Genomic DNA, 18124 nt, shown 5'->3' with positions numbered 1-18124 from the left:
TTGTGTGCCAGGCATTCAACACATCGTTGACGCATGGAGTGGATCAGGTTGCATATGAATGCTCTGGGAGCACCATTCCACTCCTGCTGGAGCCATTGCAGCAGTTGACCCAGATTGGCAGGAGGAGGGTGATGTTGCTGTACCCGACGACAAAGCTCGTCCCACATGTGCTCTATGGGGTTCAGGTCCGGGCTGTTGGCTGGCCACAGCATCCTGTTGACCGTGGCCTGCTGGATGAAGGTGTTTACAGCTGCAGAGCGATGGGGAGGTGCGTTGTCATCCTGAAGAATCGCACGAGGGCCGATCGCTTGGAGGGTTGGAACGACCAAGGGTTGCAGGATCTCATTCTGGTAGCGGACACCGGTCAAGTTGCCCACTACATGGTACAGAGGTGTCCTTAGACGTGTGCTGATCCCTCCCCAGACCATCACAGAGCCTCCGCCAAAACGCTGTCGTTCCAGAACAGCGCCTTCTGCGAAGCGCTCTCCGCGACGCCTCCACACTCGGATGCATGTTCCAATCAAAAGCGGGACTCATCTGTAAACAACACCTGAGCCCACTGCTGACGTTGCCACCTCACATGTTGAGTGCACCAGACCCCCCGCGGGTTAGGGGGAGTCCCATATTGGTTGGGAAGATAAAGAATTTACCCGATGCTCCCCAGAGGCGACTAACATAGTTATTATGATTATGGATAAGCATTTTTGATATTCGCTGCTATATTATTTATTAGTTGTACTGGTTGTTAATCTGGATATTCTAAGTCGTTGTTATGAGTCTGTGGATAATTATTTTGGACAAGGTTGTGACATATGGCAGTAGTCATTTAAAGAATTCGATTGTGTGTGTGTGTGTGTGTGTGTGTGTGTGTGTTTGCATGTGGGTGAATGATGAGTGAATTACTGTGTGTGCAATACCTATGAAAATACTGACTCAAGATTTAATTTCACATGAGTCTTTCCAGCGAGACTTGGAATTCGCGAGAACTTGCATGACTATTCAAGCACACGCAGGAATGACGATGCACAAAGCAGAGAGCGACGTGATCGAGTAACCGGACTTTACGGACCACGCCAGCACCCGTATGCCTATGGGGGAAGTTCGCGAAAACTCCCGAAGTTTTTAGTGACATCAGTGCCCGTATGCTTATGGGGGAAGTTCGCGAAAACTCCCGAAGTATTGAGTGACATCGGAAGAACTTGCCTCACTTTCGTATGCATGGGCCGGAAGAAGGGCTTACTTCGAAGCAAAGCGAGGAAGTAATTGATGGTAGTTTGCGAACACTTCCTACGTTTTGAGCGACATCGGAAGTACATCCTCAATTTTGCATGCATGGGACAGACTTTTGAAGCAAGCGAGGAAGTAAGTGAGGGTAATTGTACTACAGCGAAACCCAGGAGTAAACACGCTGCTTCCAAAGTTTCTCAGTGCAAAATAGCAGGGCTTTTCTTCGGTTTTACATATAAAACCGATCTAACGCAAATGAAAGTCCCAAAGAGAGAAAATAAAAAGAAAAGTCGTATCTCGTGCGTGCACTTCGTGTAAATTTCCCTGAATACAAACCTGAGTTGCCAGCTTTGACTTTTGTTTGTTCTGGGTCACTGGCCACCAATCTTAAAATTTCATCCCCGTTTATAGGGGGGGGGGGGGGGATGTGTTTCTATGTAAATGGGCGTCTTTGTGTGCATGTGTGAGTGTGTGTTTGTGTGAGAGCGTGTGTGTGTAGGTGTGCGTCTGTTCATTCATTCATTCGTTTGCAGTGCACGCGCGCACATGTGTGTGTGTGTGTGTGGGGGGGAAGGGTGTGTGTTTGTGTGTGTGTGTGTGTGTGTGTGTGTGTGTGTGTGTGTGCGTGCGTGCGTGTGCGTGTGTGTGAAAGTGTTTGAATGTATTTGTGCGAGTGCCGCATGTGCGTGCGTGCGTGCATAATTGTGCGTTTGTTTGTGTGCGCGTGCGTGTGTGTGTGTGTGTGTGTGTGTGTGTGTGTGTGCGTGTGTGTACGACGGTGTGTGTGTGTGTGTGTGTGTGCACCCCCACCCCCCCCACACACACACACACACACTATTATGAGCTGATTATTTGCGCCTCGATATTTTATTTATTTTCTTACGTTATATGTTGTTTGTTGTGATTCACCACACCCGAGTTTCTCGAAATTGAGATAATAAAGTGTTCTATGTCTAACACACATGCACACACACGCGTAGGATAAACAAATCCAATCTTGACTTTCAACTTTACATAAACATACATCCTGTTCACAATTAACGAGGACAAACATAATTTAACAATTTATCTTTTGTAAAAATGTGGACACACATTTTCCCAATTAATATGAAAGTTACTGAACTTATCTTCTTTTCACTACACCTTATATCTTGATTCCCCAAAAAACTTCAGTTCTGCCTTTTTAAATTGACCAGTAGCCCAAAACTTTCGCTCTAACCAAACAGTACAATCATTAAAAAAAAAAGAGGTTTAACATAACCGACTTCGCTACCACATAAACAAAAAAAGTTTTATTCTCCCCAACATTCTGGTCAACAAAATCATTATTACAGACAGTCATTCAATTTCAAGACAATCATCACAGCTTTGAACAGACCATTTCGTTCAACCAGCTGCAGTCAAAAACAACAACTATAGTAAACTAGATGATTACCCGCTTCGCCGGGTACCGGCTTCGCCGGGAAGAAGTAGAGCCGAATACCAGGCTGCGCCAAGCCGGCGCACGAAGGAAAGGAGATAAACGCGCAAAACACTGGAGACCTTCTAAAAATAGTAACGTGCAGTGACCTTCTAAAAACAGTAACGTAGTAACGGGAATATGGATTGACGCCACACGGAGGAAGGGAGATAATCGCGGCTGAAAACACTGGAGAAGATAAGGAAGAGTTACTGGTAGTGGATCCCGACAACAAAACAAAAACAACAAAAAATCGGTTCAGCGCGCACAGCGCTGCGCGCTGAGAGCACGTGTTGAAATATCTCATCGATGAGGTTGTGTCCGGGGTGTAGCTGAATTCGGTGTCCAAATTTGAAATAGATCCACCGAGAATTTTGGCCGTGCATCGCGAACAGACAGACAGACAGACAGACAGACACTAGTCGTATATTTATTTAGAAGCTACAGCGCGATCAACGTTTGCCCATTTACGAACTCGCGATGAGATTTGTTTCTTCTGGTCGCCAAGCCTACCGTTTACAAACGCATGCGCACTAATTGGGATTCCCCAATTTCCTCGACCTTGACCTCAGGACTCTCGAAGCCACAACTTCGGCGTTCAAGTTAGCTCGTGCATACCAAGTAGCTGGCAACTTTTCTTCTGAAGTTCCCACTTTCAAAGTTAATTTCATCATTTATACGACGATATTGCATCTTAAAGGTCCTTACCCATCTAAAAACAACAACTCCAACGCATGCTACAATTGCATGACATTCCGGTTTTAAAGGCAGCTCATTGGAAAATGAGCTTAGACACAATATTGAAGACATGAAATGGGTCAATCGAGCAACTGTGGTTACTTGGCTACAATGAGACGGTCGGCTACCTTGCACCATAGACACGAACTGTGACATTCTTGTTTAATTTAGGTGAAAAGCTTGAAACAGCGGGGCTTAAAACCGACAGTACGATCATTTTCTGGCCGAAAAAAACGTGCTCGAGTCATTCGGCGAAGGTGGTGAGCTTTCAAACTACCACGACTGAATAACTGATAACACATCTTTGCAGTAGTGCTTTTTCTAGACGAGTAGCATAGTGCAGTGGTTACGGATTCGGAATTTCAATCCGACGCTCTGGGTTCAAGTGCCGCTGGGAGTACACATTTTTTTTTTAATTAACCTTTTTCTTAATAGACCTCAATTGCATTCAGACTGCAACAACCGGTTTTTACCTCTGTGTTAATTTTTTTTTAAACGCGTAAAGAAACTGTCCTATGCTTTCAAAAAAAAATTCGAATCTTGACTTTCAACTGTACATAACCATGCATCGCCATCGTAATCAAAAATTAACGAGGGAACACAAATTAAAACACCGATTAACAGTATTGTCTTTTCTAAACTTCTTGACAGACATTTCCCCAATAAATAAGGAACAAGTCACTAAACTTAGTTATTTACGGTCTACTGCATAATGTTCTTCCTTTTAACTTTACCAGTAACCCAAAGTTTTCCCATAACCAATCTATGTTTGTCCAACAAAGATTTTTACCGATATAAAATTATTAAACACAAGTTCAACATACAGTAATTGTACTTATTGTGAGAACGAAATTGATTATACTGATTTTTTTATTTTTTTTGTGCCCCAAAATTATGTTCACTTGGAAATGCATTGAGGATAAAGTGATTTGTAAACTATAATGATTATTAAAAATTACCGTAAAGGAAGTTTTTTGGGCGTGTTTAAAATACATTTAGAAATAGTATTGTTAACGATATAGGTACATTTAAAGTAGAAAAATTAATATAAAAAGCAGAAAAAAAAGAAAAGAAAAAAAAGATCGATGAAGAGGGATACTCCCCGCAAAAAAAAAAAATTAAAAAAATAAAAAGTTCAACATAATCATTTATTCTTCTAACATTCAGGCCAACAAAGTCATTTGTCATAGGCAGTCATTCGATTCCAAGACAATCATCACAGGTTTGAACCGACCCTTTCGTTTAACCATTAAAAAAAAAACACAGCAATAATGCTGTTAGTACTACAGCGCGCTCAACGTTCGCCTTTTTGAACTCGCGATGAGATTTGTTTCTTCTGGTGGCAAGCTTACCGTTAACAAACGCATGCGTACTAGTTAGGATTCCCCCAATTTTCGCGACCTTGACCGAATACTCTCGAAGTCACCACTCCGGCGTTCATGCATAGTGAACAGTTGGAAAGTTAAACTTCGGGAGTTCCCACTTCCGAAAGAGGCCTCTACTTCCAGTGTTGCTGACTTCCTCCTCGTGCATACGGGCCCTGAAGAACTTGCCTCACTTTCGTATGCATGGGCCGGAAGAAGGGCTTACTTCAAAGCAAAGCGAGGAAGTAATTGAAGGTAGTTTGCGACAACTTCCAACGTTTTGAGCGACATCGGAAGTACATCCTCAATTTCGCATGCATGGGACGGAAACAGAGCTTACGTTTGAAGCAAGCGAGGAAGTAAGTGAGGGTAATTGTACTACAGCGAAACCCAGGGCCCGTATGCATGAACTGGAAGTCAGAAACACTGGAAGTAGAGGCCTCTTTTGAAAGTGGGCACTCCCGAAGTTAACTTTCTAACTGTTCCCTATGCATGAACGCCGTAGTGCTGACTTCGAGAGTATTCGGTCAAGGTCGCGAAAATTGGGAGAATCCCAACTAGTACATGCGTTTGTTAACGGTAAGCTTGGCGACCAGAAAAAACAAATCTCATCGCGAGTTCAAAAGGGCTAACGTTGAGCGCGCTGTAGTACTAATAGCGTTATTGCTGTTGTTTTTTGAATGGTTAAACGAAAGGGTCGGTTCAAACCTGTGATGATTATCGAATGACTGCCTAGCTATGACAATGACTTTGTTGACCTGAATGTTAGGGAGAAAAATAAATGATTATGTTGAACTTTTTTTCTCCTTTTTTTTTAATCTCAGTTGCATGCAGGCAGCTTCAACCCTTTCTTTTTCGCCTCTCTCTTTTTTTTCTTTTTCTTTTTTCTTTTTTGTTTATATATCGGGGAGCATCCGTCTTTATTGATCTTTTTTGTTTTGTTTTTTGTTATCGGGGAGCATCCGTCTTTATAGATCTTTTTTTTGGTTCTTTTATCCTGCTTTTTATATTAAAGTCAAGATTGGATTTTTTGTGTAAGCATGGGACAGTTTCTTTACGCAATTAAAAAAAACCGAACACAGAGACAAAAACCGGTTGTTGCAGCGAATGCAATTAAGGCCTATAAAGAAAAAGATCAATAAAAAAAAAAAAATTAAATTTTGCTCCCAGCTGCTCTTGAACCCGGAGCGCCGGATCGAATTTCCGAATCCGTAACCACTGCACCATGCTACTCGTGTGAAAAAAAAGCGTGATGAAAAGATGTAATATGAGTTATTCAGTCGCCACCTTCGCCGAATGACTCGAGCACGTTTTTTTCGGTTAGTAACTGATCGAACTGTCGCTTTTCAGCCATTCTGTTTCAAGCATTTCACCTAAATTAAACAAGAATGTCACAGTTTGTGTCTATGGTGCAAGGTAGCCGACCGTCTCATTGTAGCCAAGTTACGACAGTTGCTCGATTGACGCATTTCATGTCTTCGATATTCTGTCTGAGCTCATTTCCCAATGAGCTGCCTTAAAAACAGGAATGTCCTGCAATTGTAGTATGCGTTGGAGGTTTCTTTTGGATGGGTAAGGACATTTAAGAAGCAAGGCACCGTGTTAGGGCCTCTTCTCTTCCTTTGCCACATCAACGACCTCCCGGATGCAGTCAAGTCCCAAGTGCGCCTCTTCGCAGATGACTGCCTCCTCTACAGGGAGATCGTTGACATCAGCGACCACATCGCAGCTTTGAACCGACCCTTTCGTTCAACCAGGCAGAAGCAACAACTACAGTAAAAGCTACAGCGCGATCAACGTTCGCCCATTTACGAACTCGCGATGAGATTTGTTTCCTCTGGTCACCAAGCCTACCGTTTACAAACGCATGCGCACTAATTGGGATTCCCCCAATTTCCTCGACCTTGACCTCAGAACTCTCGAAGCCACTACTTCGGCTTTCAATTTAGCTCTTGCATACCGAGTAGCTGGCAACTTTGCTTCCGAAGTTCCCACTTTCAATGTTAATTTGCAGGGTCTCTCACTTGACATCATTATATACTGTTCAAAAAAAGAAACGCATAGTTGCTACTTGCCAAATTTGTTTTATTTTTCAAAAAAATTAACAGAAAATCCAATATTTAGATTATTTGTTTGAAATTTGGTATGGACACAGTTGAATGCACACACAGTTCATTTGCATCTTCAAATCAATCAGTCAATCAATACGATTGGGTGCCGAGGCTGTCAAGTCAGTAGGGGGTGTGACTGCCTTGAGCAGCAACAACTGCCCGGCACCTTCTGGGCATGGACTGGATCAGATGCCGGATATCTTGCTGTGGGATGGTGTCCCACTCCTCCTGAAGTGCCTGCAATAGATCGCGGTGATTTGCCAGCGCTTCTTCTCGCCTGCGCACACGTCTGTCCAATTCATCCCAGAGGTGTTCTATCGGGTTCATGTCTGGCGACATGGATGGCCAGGGAAGCACCTGGACATGGTGGTCGGTGAGGAACTGGGTGGTGAGTCGTGCTGTGTGCGGGCGAGCGTTGTCCTGCTGGAATATGGCATCCTGGTCAGCCAGAAGAGGAAGGGCGTGTGGGCGCAGAATTTCCTCCACGTATCGCTGGGCAGTTATGCGCCCTTGGACGTGCACCAGGGTGCTCCTTCCAGCGGTATTGATCGCCCCCCACACCATGACGCCTCCACCACCATGAACGGGTGCCTCATCCACACAGTTGGGCGCGTAACGTTCGTTTACTCTCCGGTAGACCCTCCTCCGACCATCATGTCGCTGGAGCAGGAAGTAGGACTCGTCGCTGAACCACACGTGTCTCCAGTGATTCTGGACGGTCCAGCGAAGGTGCTGGTTGCCCCACTGCACTCGGTTCTGGCGATGGCGGCGGGTGAGGACAGCTCCTCTGTGAGGTCTGCGAGCTCTCAAACCAGCTTCATGCAGGCGGTTCCGCACGGTCTGGTCCGATAATCGGTGTGGCCCGGGGAGAGCCTGGACAGAAGATGAGGCCGACAGGAAACGATTCCGGAGGTGGCGGAGCCGTATGAAGCGGTCGTGAGCAGCAGTTGTCGCCCTTGGTCTTCCCGCTCGTGGCAAGTCAGCAACGGAGCCAGTGGCTTGAAACCTGACCCACAGTCTACTGATGGTGCTCTGGGACACGTGGAAGTGCCTGGCGATTGCACTTTGACTTTGGCCTGCTTGTAAACGACCCAATGCAATTTGGCGGTCTTCTCTGCTCAATCGGGCCATCTTTTGTCGCTGAATTGTCGTCTGATTTCTTTGTGGCGAACAATCCGCTTTTATGGGTTTTGGAAGACATGGTGAGAGCTCAATATTCCCCGAGTTTCACGAGATTACACTGAAGCATGACGAGTGGTCATGCCAAATGAGCAATTTTGACATTGTAGCCACTGATAACGCATGCGTCACGTGCAGAGCTCACTTGTGGCAATGGACGAAAGGTCGACGACCAGATAAACATTTTCTGCAGTTTGGTGGATATCCTTGTAGCCATATAACTAAATTAACCAAATATTACAAGCTATGCGTTTCTTTTTTTGAACAGTATAGGTTGGTTAGAGCGAACGTTTGGGTTATACTGGTAAATTTGAAAAGGCAGAAATCAATCAGTGTTTGGAGAATCAAGATATAAGGTGTAGTGAAACGAAGATAAGTTCAGTGACTTTCATATTAATTGGGAAAATGTGTGTCCGAATTTTTACAAAAGATAAATTGTTGTACTTTGGTATTTGTACATTTTGTTTGTCCTCGTTAATTGTGAACAGGATGTATGATTATATAAAGTTGAAAGTCAAGATTGGATTTGTTTAGCCTACGCGCGTGTGTGCATGTGTGTTAGACATAGACATAGACATAGACCACTGTATTATCTCAATTACAAGAAACTCGGGTGTGGTGAATCATAATAAACAACATAGAACGTAAGAACATCAATAAAATATCGAGGCACAAATACTCAGCTCATAATAGTGTGTGGTAAGGGGTGATGGGGGGTGCACACACACACACACACACACACCGTCGAACACACGCACACACACAAACACACACACACGCACGCACGCGCACAAACACACACACACCATCGAACACACACATAACGTCGAACACACACACACACACACACCGTCGAACACGCACACACCGTCGAACACAAACATAATATCGAACACACACACACACACACACATGCACACACACACCCACACACACATACGCGCGCACACTCAAACGTATGAAGGAACAGACGCACAATTATACCCGCAGGCAGGCAGGCACTCGCACAAATACATACAAACGCACACACACACACACACACACACACACACACACACACACACACACACACACACACACATGCAGATAAAGCAATGACCAAAAAAATAGCAGAAACTTACACTCGAACACACACACACACACACACACACACACACACATAAAGCTATGACAAAAACAAGAAATTCCTCCGAGGTAGGAAAAACACCCCCGTCCTTACCATTCTCACTGCCACCAACTGAGAAGGCACTGCTAACAAGTGTGGTTAAAATAAGTTGATTGAGTGGACAAAGAGACAGGCGGAGAAAAAGACAAATCAATATAACTCTTTCTGTAACACCTGACCGCATACAGAAAACAAAAGATCCCGAAAAAAACCCACCAAAATCGGTTTGCGCTGCGCGCTGAGAGCAGGTATTGAAATATCTCATCGATCAGATTTTGTCCGGGGTGTATCTGCCGCTTCGCCGGGTAGCAAGTAGAGCCGAATACCCGGCTTGAGTGGCGCACTGTACGCCGGCTTCGAACCATGGACCCGTCAAGCTTAGGTCCCTTCCAGACTCGTGGAATGGGAACAGCACGAACATGATTCAGGGGTCATAATGCCATTCCTGATCATATCATGTCGAGTCCCATACTTGTCGACGACGCCCTAGGTACCACATCACAAACAGAACTGTGCAATACACAGGTGTTTTCTACAGACACACTCAAACACACACACACACAGAGAAGCCGTATATATATATCTATATCTATTGTATAAAGATATAGAGATAGATGAGAGTGTATTTTTCGCGTGGCTATAAATTGATTCGACCTTTGCACTTTTACAGTGAGGATAATTTACGGGTCCAATTTACGTTCTGGACACTGCGGTGACCTTCTAAAAATAGTAACAGAACGCCGGGAATATCCGAAGATTCCCCCCTCATACTATAGTGCACCATACGAAGGAAGGGAGGTAAACGCTGAAAACATGGAGAAGATAAGGAAGAGTTATGCCGTAGTTGATCCCCCAAAAAACCAAAATCCACCAATAACTCCCTAACCGTGTGTTTGACTGGTCCCAATTTTTGTAAGGACCGTCTCAGGAATGTATAGAACCTGTTCACCAAGTTTGGTGACGATCGGTCCGTTCATTCTTGAGATCTACTTGCGAACACAAACAAACACACAAACAAACAAACAAACAAACAAACACATCGACCGAAACCTATAGGGGGTGTAACAACAGCAGAAACTTACACTCAAACACACACACACACACACACACACACACACACACGCACACACATACACACAAACACACATGCACACAACAACGCCCATTTTCATAGAAACACAGTAACCCCCTCGTATAAGCGGGAATGAAAGAGTGGTGGCCAATGACCCAGAACAAACAAAAGTCAAAGCTGGCAACTCAGGTTTGTATTCAGGGAAATTTGCACTAAATGCATGCACAAGATACGACTTTTCCTTCTATTTTCTCTCTTGAGGACTTTCATTTGCGTCAGCTCGGTTTGATATGAAAAACTGAAGAAAAGCCCTGCCTTTTTGCACTGAGAAACTGTGGAAGTAGCGTGTTTACTACTGGGTCTGGCTGAAGTACATTTACCCTCATTTACTTCCTCGTTAGCTTCCAAAGTAAACTCTTTTTTCGTCCCATGCATGCGAAAGTGAGGATGTACTTCCGATGTCGCTCAAAACTTTAGAAGTAGTCGCAAACTACCTTGAGTTACTTCCTCGCTTTGCTTCGAAGTAAACCCTTTTCCCGGCCCATGCATACGAAAGTGAGGCAAGTACTTCCGATGTCACTCAAAACTTCGGGAGTTGTCGCGAACTTTCCCCATAAGCATACGGGCCCTGGAGTAAACACGCTACTTCCAATGTTTCTCAGTGCAAAATAGCAGGGCTTTTCTTCGGTTTTTCATGTCAAACCGATTTAACGCAAATGAAAGTCCCAAAGAGAGAAAATAGAAGGAAAAGTCGTATCTCGTGCGTGCATTTCGTGTACATTTCCCTGAATACAAACCTGAGTTGCCAGCTTTGACTTTTGTTCGTTCCGGGGTCACTGGCCACCACTCTTTCATCCCGGCTTATACGAGGGGGTGTTTCTATGTAAATGGGCGTCTTTGTGTGCATGTGTGAGTGTGTGTGTGTATGTGTATGTGTGTGTGTGTGTGTGTGTGTGTGTGTGTGCGTGCGTGTGTAGGTGTGCGTCTGTTCATTCATTCGTTTGTTTGCATGCACGCGCACACATGTGTGTGTGTGTGTGTGGGGGTGTGTGTGTTTGTGTGTGAGTGCGTGCGTGTGCGTGCGTGTGTGTGTGAAACTACGCCTGCCTGCCTGTGTGTGCGTGCGTGCGGGTATAATTGTGCGTTTGTTTGTGTGCGCGTGCGTGTGTGTGTGTGTGTATGTGTGTGTGTGTGTGTGTTCGACGGTGTGTGTGTGTGTATGTGCACCCCCACCCCCCCCCGCACACACACACACACACACACTATTATGAGCTGATTATTTGCGCCTCGATATTTTATTTATTTTCTTACGTTTTATGTTGTTTATTGTGATTCACTGTCACGATTTAGTGACATGGATCGAGAAAGTGTCACTCTGTGGGGTGCCTTCTCTTGGTCAATTGCGATAGAAAGCGCCTATGCTTTCTGTCAACGGCTGGGTTTTAGCTGACCGAGCAACAGCGAACACGGGAATTTCGTGTCGCACGGATTTCACGTGGGTGATTTCTGCTGTCGGGGCAAAACTGGCGATAGCTGAACTTGGAATGTGACAAGGTGAGTCACGTGATTTTGTCAAGGTTGTCTGTCTGAGACATATTAACTACACACTCGAAACTCAGCAGCGAGAGAGAAGCGTCGGTGTCAGAATTCTTCTACAAGTTTGATGGTCTTCAACACGTTTAAATACTTCACTGTATATCAATGTGCCATGCTGCTTGCCGGTGGGGCTTAAAAGGAACTACAAGGACAGACCACCTTCTCACTGTATACATGCTGGCTGACAGTCGGGGCGTCAAGGTTTCTCCGGTGTGCGTTTTCACCGCATAAGGATTCAGCGCGAGAGGAGGATGACAGTATTTCTGTGACGAACAGAAGTCATTCGAAAGGAAGCGGATTCGCTTAAAAGAGAGCTATCTACATAAGGCTGTTGAGGTAATAAATCATTATTTAACGCTGTTGACGAGTCTGTGTTTGTGGAATGAAATACTCTCTGTTGTTCTTTCCAGGTAGCGCATAATTTGCTCTTTGTGACGCTAAAATACTAATCTGTATATGGTTTTTGCAGATATGGAGAGAAGGAAGGAAAATAGCTGATTTGTTGTTGTAAAAGTCCGTTTGTGCAGGCCCACGTGCTCCATGAAATATGTCAGGGTGACATGTTTAAAGGTGGTGTGCGAGGGGAAGCATGACATGTTTAGTGCACCGATGCTTTTTGTTGCAGCCTTCTGTTACTGCCAACGTATTCTATTACGTGCTACGCTGGGATGCTGTAACCAGGTCGTCCGCGGCATTGCTGTAACCTGCTAACCTGCTATACTGGTGATTTGCTGTCGCTGTCGCTGTCCTACCAGCTACAAATCTACTTTTCTGGTAGACTACGGGAGGACCTTCAGCGACTGAGTGAGGCGCCTGATGTCTCCACTGTTCCCTGCTTCGTTGCCACGCTAACCGGCACTACATTCAACGGAGCAGTTGTGGAGACTACAGACTAATTACGGGCCGCCCACTCAGTGGCAAAAAGCTAAGTTGCACCATGTTTTTTGCACCCTTACCACCAAGTCATCTGTGCTATTAATGATTATACTCGAGTGGTGACGACGTGGGGTGTGTGACACTTTAAGGCAGACAGCTATATTTCTTAACTATACACGGGATCAGCGTGTTATTATTATTTCCTGTACTTTAACTGGCATTTTTGTCAGTGACCACTTGTTTTACGTTTAGAACGTAAAAAGAACATCTTTTGGAGTGAAGTCTCGAGGGAGGTGGCGTGATATTACATAAACAGGCGTCTGAAACTTATACTTTTGTTGATTCTATCTATTTGTATGACTGCGAGAGTGGATCGTGGTGTGGTTAGTTAGTTAGAAGTAACTAACCGTTCATAATCACCTTAGTGTGATAGTGAAACGTGACATTCACCACACCCGAGTTTCTCGTAAATGAGATAATAAAGTGTTCTATGTCTATGTCTAACACACATGCACACACGCGCGTAGGATAAGCAAATTCAATCTTGACTTTCAACTTTACATAAACAAACATCCTGTTCACAATTAACGAAGACAAACATAATTTACAAACACCTAAGTACAACAATTTATCTTTTGTAAAAATTTGGACACACATTTTCCCAATTAATATGAAAGTTACTGAACTTATCTTCTTTTCACTACACCTTATTATCTTGATTCCCAAAAACTTGAGTTCTGCCTTTTTAAATTTACCAGTAACCCAAAACTTTCGCTCTAACCAATCTATTTTGTCTAAAAGAGTTTTACCGATACACAATCTTAAAAAAAAAAGAGATTTAACATAACCGACTTCGCTACCACATAAACAATTTTTTTTTATTCTCCCCAACATTCTGGTCAACAAAATCATTATTACAGACAGTCATTCAATTTCAAGACAATCATCACATCTTTGAACAGACCATTTCGTTCAACCAGTCAAAAACAACTATAGTAAAAGCGACAGCGCGATCAACATTCGCCCATTCACGAACTCGCGATGAGATTTGTTTCTTCTGGTCGCCAAGCCTACCGTTTACAAACGCATGCGCACTAATTGGGATTCCCCCAATTTCCTCGACCTTGACTCAGGACTCTCGAAGCCACTACTTCGGCGTTTAAGTTAGCTCGTTCATACCGAGTAGATGGCAACTTTGCTTCCGAAGTTCCCACTTTCAGAGTTAATTTCATCATTATACGACGATATCGCATCCTTAAAGGTCCTTTCGCATCTAAAAGAAACCTCCAACGCATACTTCAATTGCATGACATTCCGGTTTTAAAGGCAGCTCATTGGGAAATGAGCTCAGACACAATATCGAAGACGTGAAATGCGTCAATCGAGCAACTGTCGTAACTTGGCTACAATGAGACGGTCGGCTACCTTGCACCATAGACACAAACTGTGACATTCTTGTTTAGTTTAGGTGAAAAGCTTGAAACAGAGGGGCTCAAAACCGACAGTACGATCATTTACTGACCGAAAAAAACGTGCTCGAGTCATTCGGCGAAGGTGGTGAGCTTTCAAACCATCACGACTGAATAACTGATAACACATCTTTTCATCGTGCTATTTCTGGACGGGTAGCATAGTGCAGTGGTTACGGATTCGGAAATTCGATCCGTCGCTCAGTTCAAGTGCCGCTGGGAGCTGAATTTTTTTTTTATTACCCTTTTTCTTTATAGACCTCAATTGCATTCAGACTGCAACAACCGGTTTTTGCCTCTGTGTTCATTTTTTTTAAATGCCTAAAGAAACTGTTTTATGTTTTCAACAACAAAAATCCAATCTTGACTTCCTTATATCTTTATATCCCAACATAATGTTCTTCCTTTTAAACTTGACCAGTAACCCAATTTTTCCCTATATATCCAATCTATGTTTGTCTAACAGTTTTACCGATATAAAATTATTAAACAAGTTCAACATACAGTAATTGTTGTACTTGTGAGAACAAAATTGATTTTACTGAATTTGTTTTTCTTCCAAAAATTATGTTCATTTGGAAATGCGTTGAGGATAAAGTGAATTGTAATAATAATAATAATAATAATAATAATAAATGAGCATTTATATAGCGCAACATCATAACTTTACAATTATGCTCTTTGTGCTTGACACATTTAAAATTAAAACACAGTTATACAAGCATTTACATCTACATTCATAGTCAACAACGCTTAATTAAAAGCATACACCTTCAAACATACATTACAAAAGATTCTTCCACTAACTAAGTAATAAAAACATGAATAAAATAGGTGGTGAAAAATCACTAAAACAACAAATAACACTACATGTAGCCTACTGATGGACTGAGAAAACAAAATCAGGGGTTGTATTTTAAGTGCTCGTTTGAATGCTTTGGGTGACTGAGAGTGGCGGATGTGAAAGGGGAGAGAATTCCATTGTGTGGGTGCGCAGAAAGTAAAAGTGCGTTGTCCGTATGTTTTGGTTTTGGTGTGTGGAATGGTAAAGATGCGACAGTCAGAAGAGGAACGGAGTTGTCTTGCTGGAGAATAGACGGTAAGAGAAGTAAGCAGGAGACGAACCAGAAAAGAAGTTAAAGCAGAGGGTAGACAGTTTGTAGTCAATGCGGGCTTGAATAGGTAACCAGTGCAGTGTGTGAAGAAGTGGTGTTGCGTGATCTCGTTTTCGTGCTTTGAGAATGAGGCGTGCTGCCGAGTTTTGGACTTTTTGTAGTTAATGCAGGAGGTACAGAGGACAGCCAGAGAGAAGAGAGTTGCAGTAGTCAAGTTTAGAAAGAACAAAGGCACAGACAAGAGTGTTAGTTGTTTGAGAGGAGAGTGTGTGGCGAATGGTGCTGATCTTACGAAGCTCAAAATAAGCTGCTCTACAGACTAAAGATATAATATGATTATTAAACATTACCGTAAAGGAAGTTTTTTGGGCGTGTTTGAAAATTCACAAAGTTTTAAGGCAATAATAAGTTATGTGAATTATTTGATGGTGATAGCCAAAATGTGTGTTAGTATTTATAGATATGGTTCCCCTCTGGATATTGTATGCATTTCTGAGAGGGAATTGTTATATAGAAAAGTTGTTTAAAATACATTTAGAAATAGTATTGTTAACGATATAGGTACATTTAAAGTAGAAACATTAATATAAAAAGCAGAAAAAAAAGAAAAGAAAAAAATATCAATGAAGAGGGATACTCCCCGCAAAAACAAAAAACAAAAACAAAAAAAAAGTTGAAGCTGCCTGCATGCAACTAAGATAAAAAAAAAATGTAAAGTTCAACATAATCATTTATTCTTCTCCTAACATTCAGGCCAACAAAGTCATTTGTCATAGGCAGTCATTTGATTCCAAGACAATCATCACAGCTTTGAACCGACCCTTTCGTTTAACCATTCAAAAATCAACAGCAATAACGCTGTTAGTACTCAACGTTCGCATTTTTGAACTCCCGATGAGATTTGTTTCTTCTGGTCGCGGCAAGCTTACCGTTAACAAACGCATTCGTACTTGTCAGGATTCCCCCAATTTTCGCGACCGTGACCGAATACGCTCGAAGTCACCACTCCGGCGTTCATGCATAGTGAACAGTTGGAAAGTTAAACTTTGGGAGTTTCCACTTCCGAAAGAGGCCTCTACTTCCAGTGTTGCCGACTTCCTGCTCATGCATACGGGCCCAGGAGGTCGCCGCGTCGGCTTGGTGATGGTGGAACAAAGATCGAGATAAAACGAAACTCCGCCAAGATGTCGCCGCGTCGAAGTGGTGATGGGATAATGCATCTAGTACCCTGGGCGTCTTCTGTACATATGTGTGACTGCTGAACGTCTGTAACGATATGTATGCTAGTGAGCTACATAAACATTTCAGCTAGCTCCATAACTTTTCTTGTATTGTTGGAATGGACCAGAGGAGACTGACGAACGCGTATGAATGTAATATCCTTCTGACTGTCTGTCACTATTTTAAATAAGCAAAGCGCTTTTCTTGTTAAATTTCTGGCTTGTTTTTAATCCAAACATAACATATATCTATATGTTTTTGGAATCAGAAAACGATAAAGAATAAGATGAGGTTATTTTTTGATCGATTACTAAAAATTGTAATCGTAATACCTTATTAACCTATTTTCGTTTATTATGATCACATCTTTAGAGTAAACATAATACTTATAATTTTGTTTGTTTGTTTGTTTATTTGTTGCTTAACGTCCAGCCGACTACGCAGAGCCATATCAGGACGAGGAAGGGGGGGATGAAGGGGGCCACTTGTCAAGCGATTCCTGTTTACAAATGCACTAACCCATTACTTGTGTCCCAGCAGGCTTTAGTAAAACTAAATTAATACCTACTGGAAGATTACCAGTTTCCAGTATGTTAAAATAGGCTTAACCTCTAATACTTATAATAAACTTGGCCAAAAAATTATTGCAACAAATTTCAAACCCAAATTAAAGCATTAATTCCTGTGTCATTTCATTAAAACTGTATATGCCAGTTAAGGCCGTTAACTTAACCTTCAGGATCATCTGTTGGATTAAACATTTCTTTTACAGGGATCACGTGACCGCCGCTCAAGTAAGGGTACCCTCAAAATCGACCAGAGCCGAGTAAAAAATCGACAAAAAAATCACAATAGGCCTAACTTTGCAACTTTGACATACGAGAAGAAAGTCAAACCAATTATCTACCGAGAACAGGTTGATTTGTTTTGCTACCCTGCGTATTTCGCGTGCTATGCTATTCCTACAGCTTTGTAGAACAGCCCATATATGTGATCAGAGTAGCCCCTCTCTGGGCTGGTTGAAAAAAAAACTCGTTTGTAAAATAAAATGTGATTCGATTTGATTTGATCTCTCTCTCTCACACACACACACGCATACACACATACACACACACACCACACGCACACACACACACACACACACACACACACACACACTCACACACACACACAAGCAACTTTCTTGATGCTTACCTCTTACCACCGGCATCTGCTGTCATTGTGTATTGATTGTGTCACTAATCAGTTATCTACGTAAAGTTTTTTTTATCAGCAGTTGTGGGGTTGGTAACCTGAGCTTTGAACGCAGTGTGACTGACAATCTTTGTTATCAACAGGGACTGTTAGTGTATGACAAACACACTACAGTGCAACCAGCTCTCGCGAGCCCCTGGCTGTACTGTAGTGTGTTTGTCATACAAGTCTTACAAACTACCAACAACAATATTCCTCATTGTTTTCTCTGTCTACGCCCGTTTGCAAACAGTTACCTCCCTTTACATAATATGTAGAACATAGGGTGTCATTGTACA

At 42.9% G+C, this 18124-nt stretch overlaps 1 protein-coding gene across 3 annotated transcripts in view; it reads right to left on the bottom strand.

Annotated features, from left to right (window-relative positions):
* The window catches only part of LOC138970872 (battenin-like), a 125441-nt gene extending 107532 nt beyond the window's left edge, over positions 1-17909 (bottom strand). Inside the window, exon 1 of one of the 3 annotated variants that reach the window (XM_070343441.1) lies at positions 17787-17909. The gene's annotated coding sequence lies outside the window, so the exon portion shown is untranslated. The remainder of the gene's footprint in view (positions 1-17786) is intronic. The other 2 variants (XM_070343439.1, XM_070343440.1) reach the window with 2 other exon arrangements.
* Positions 17910-18124: the final 215 nt, after the last annotated feature.

Source organism: Littorina saxatilis, linkage group LG7 (assembly GCF_037325665.1).
Source record: "Littorina saxatilis isolate snail1 linkage group LG7, US_GU_Lsax_2.0, whole genome shotgun sequence".
Classification (NCBI taxonomy): domain Eukaryota; kingdom Metazoa; phylum Mollusca; class Gastropoda; order Littorinimorpha; family Littorinidae; genus Littorina; species Littorina saxatilis.
This window is presented reverse-complemented; position numbering and strand designations above follow the sequence as displayed.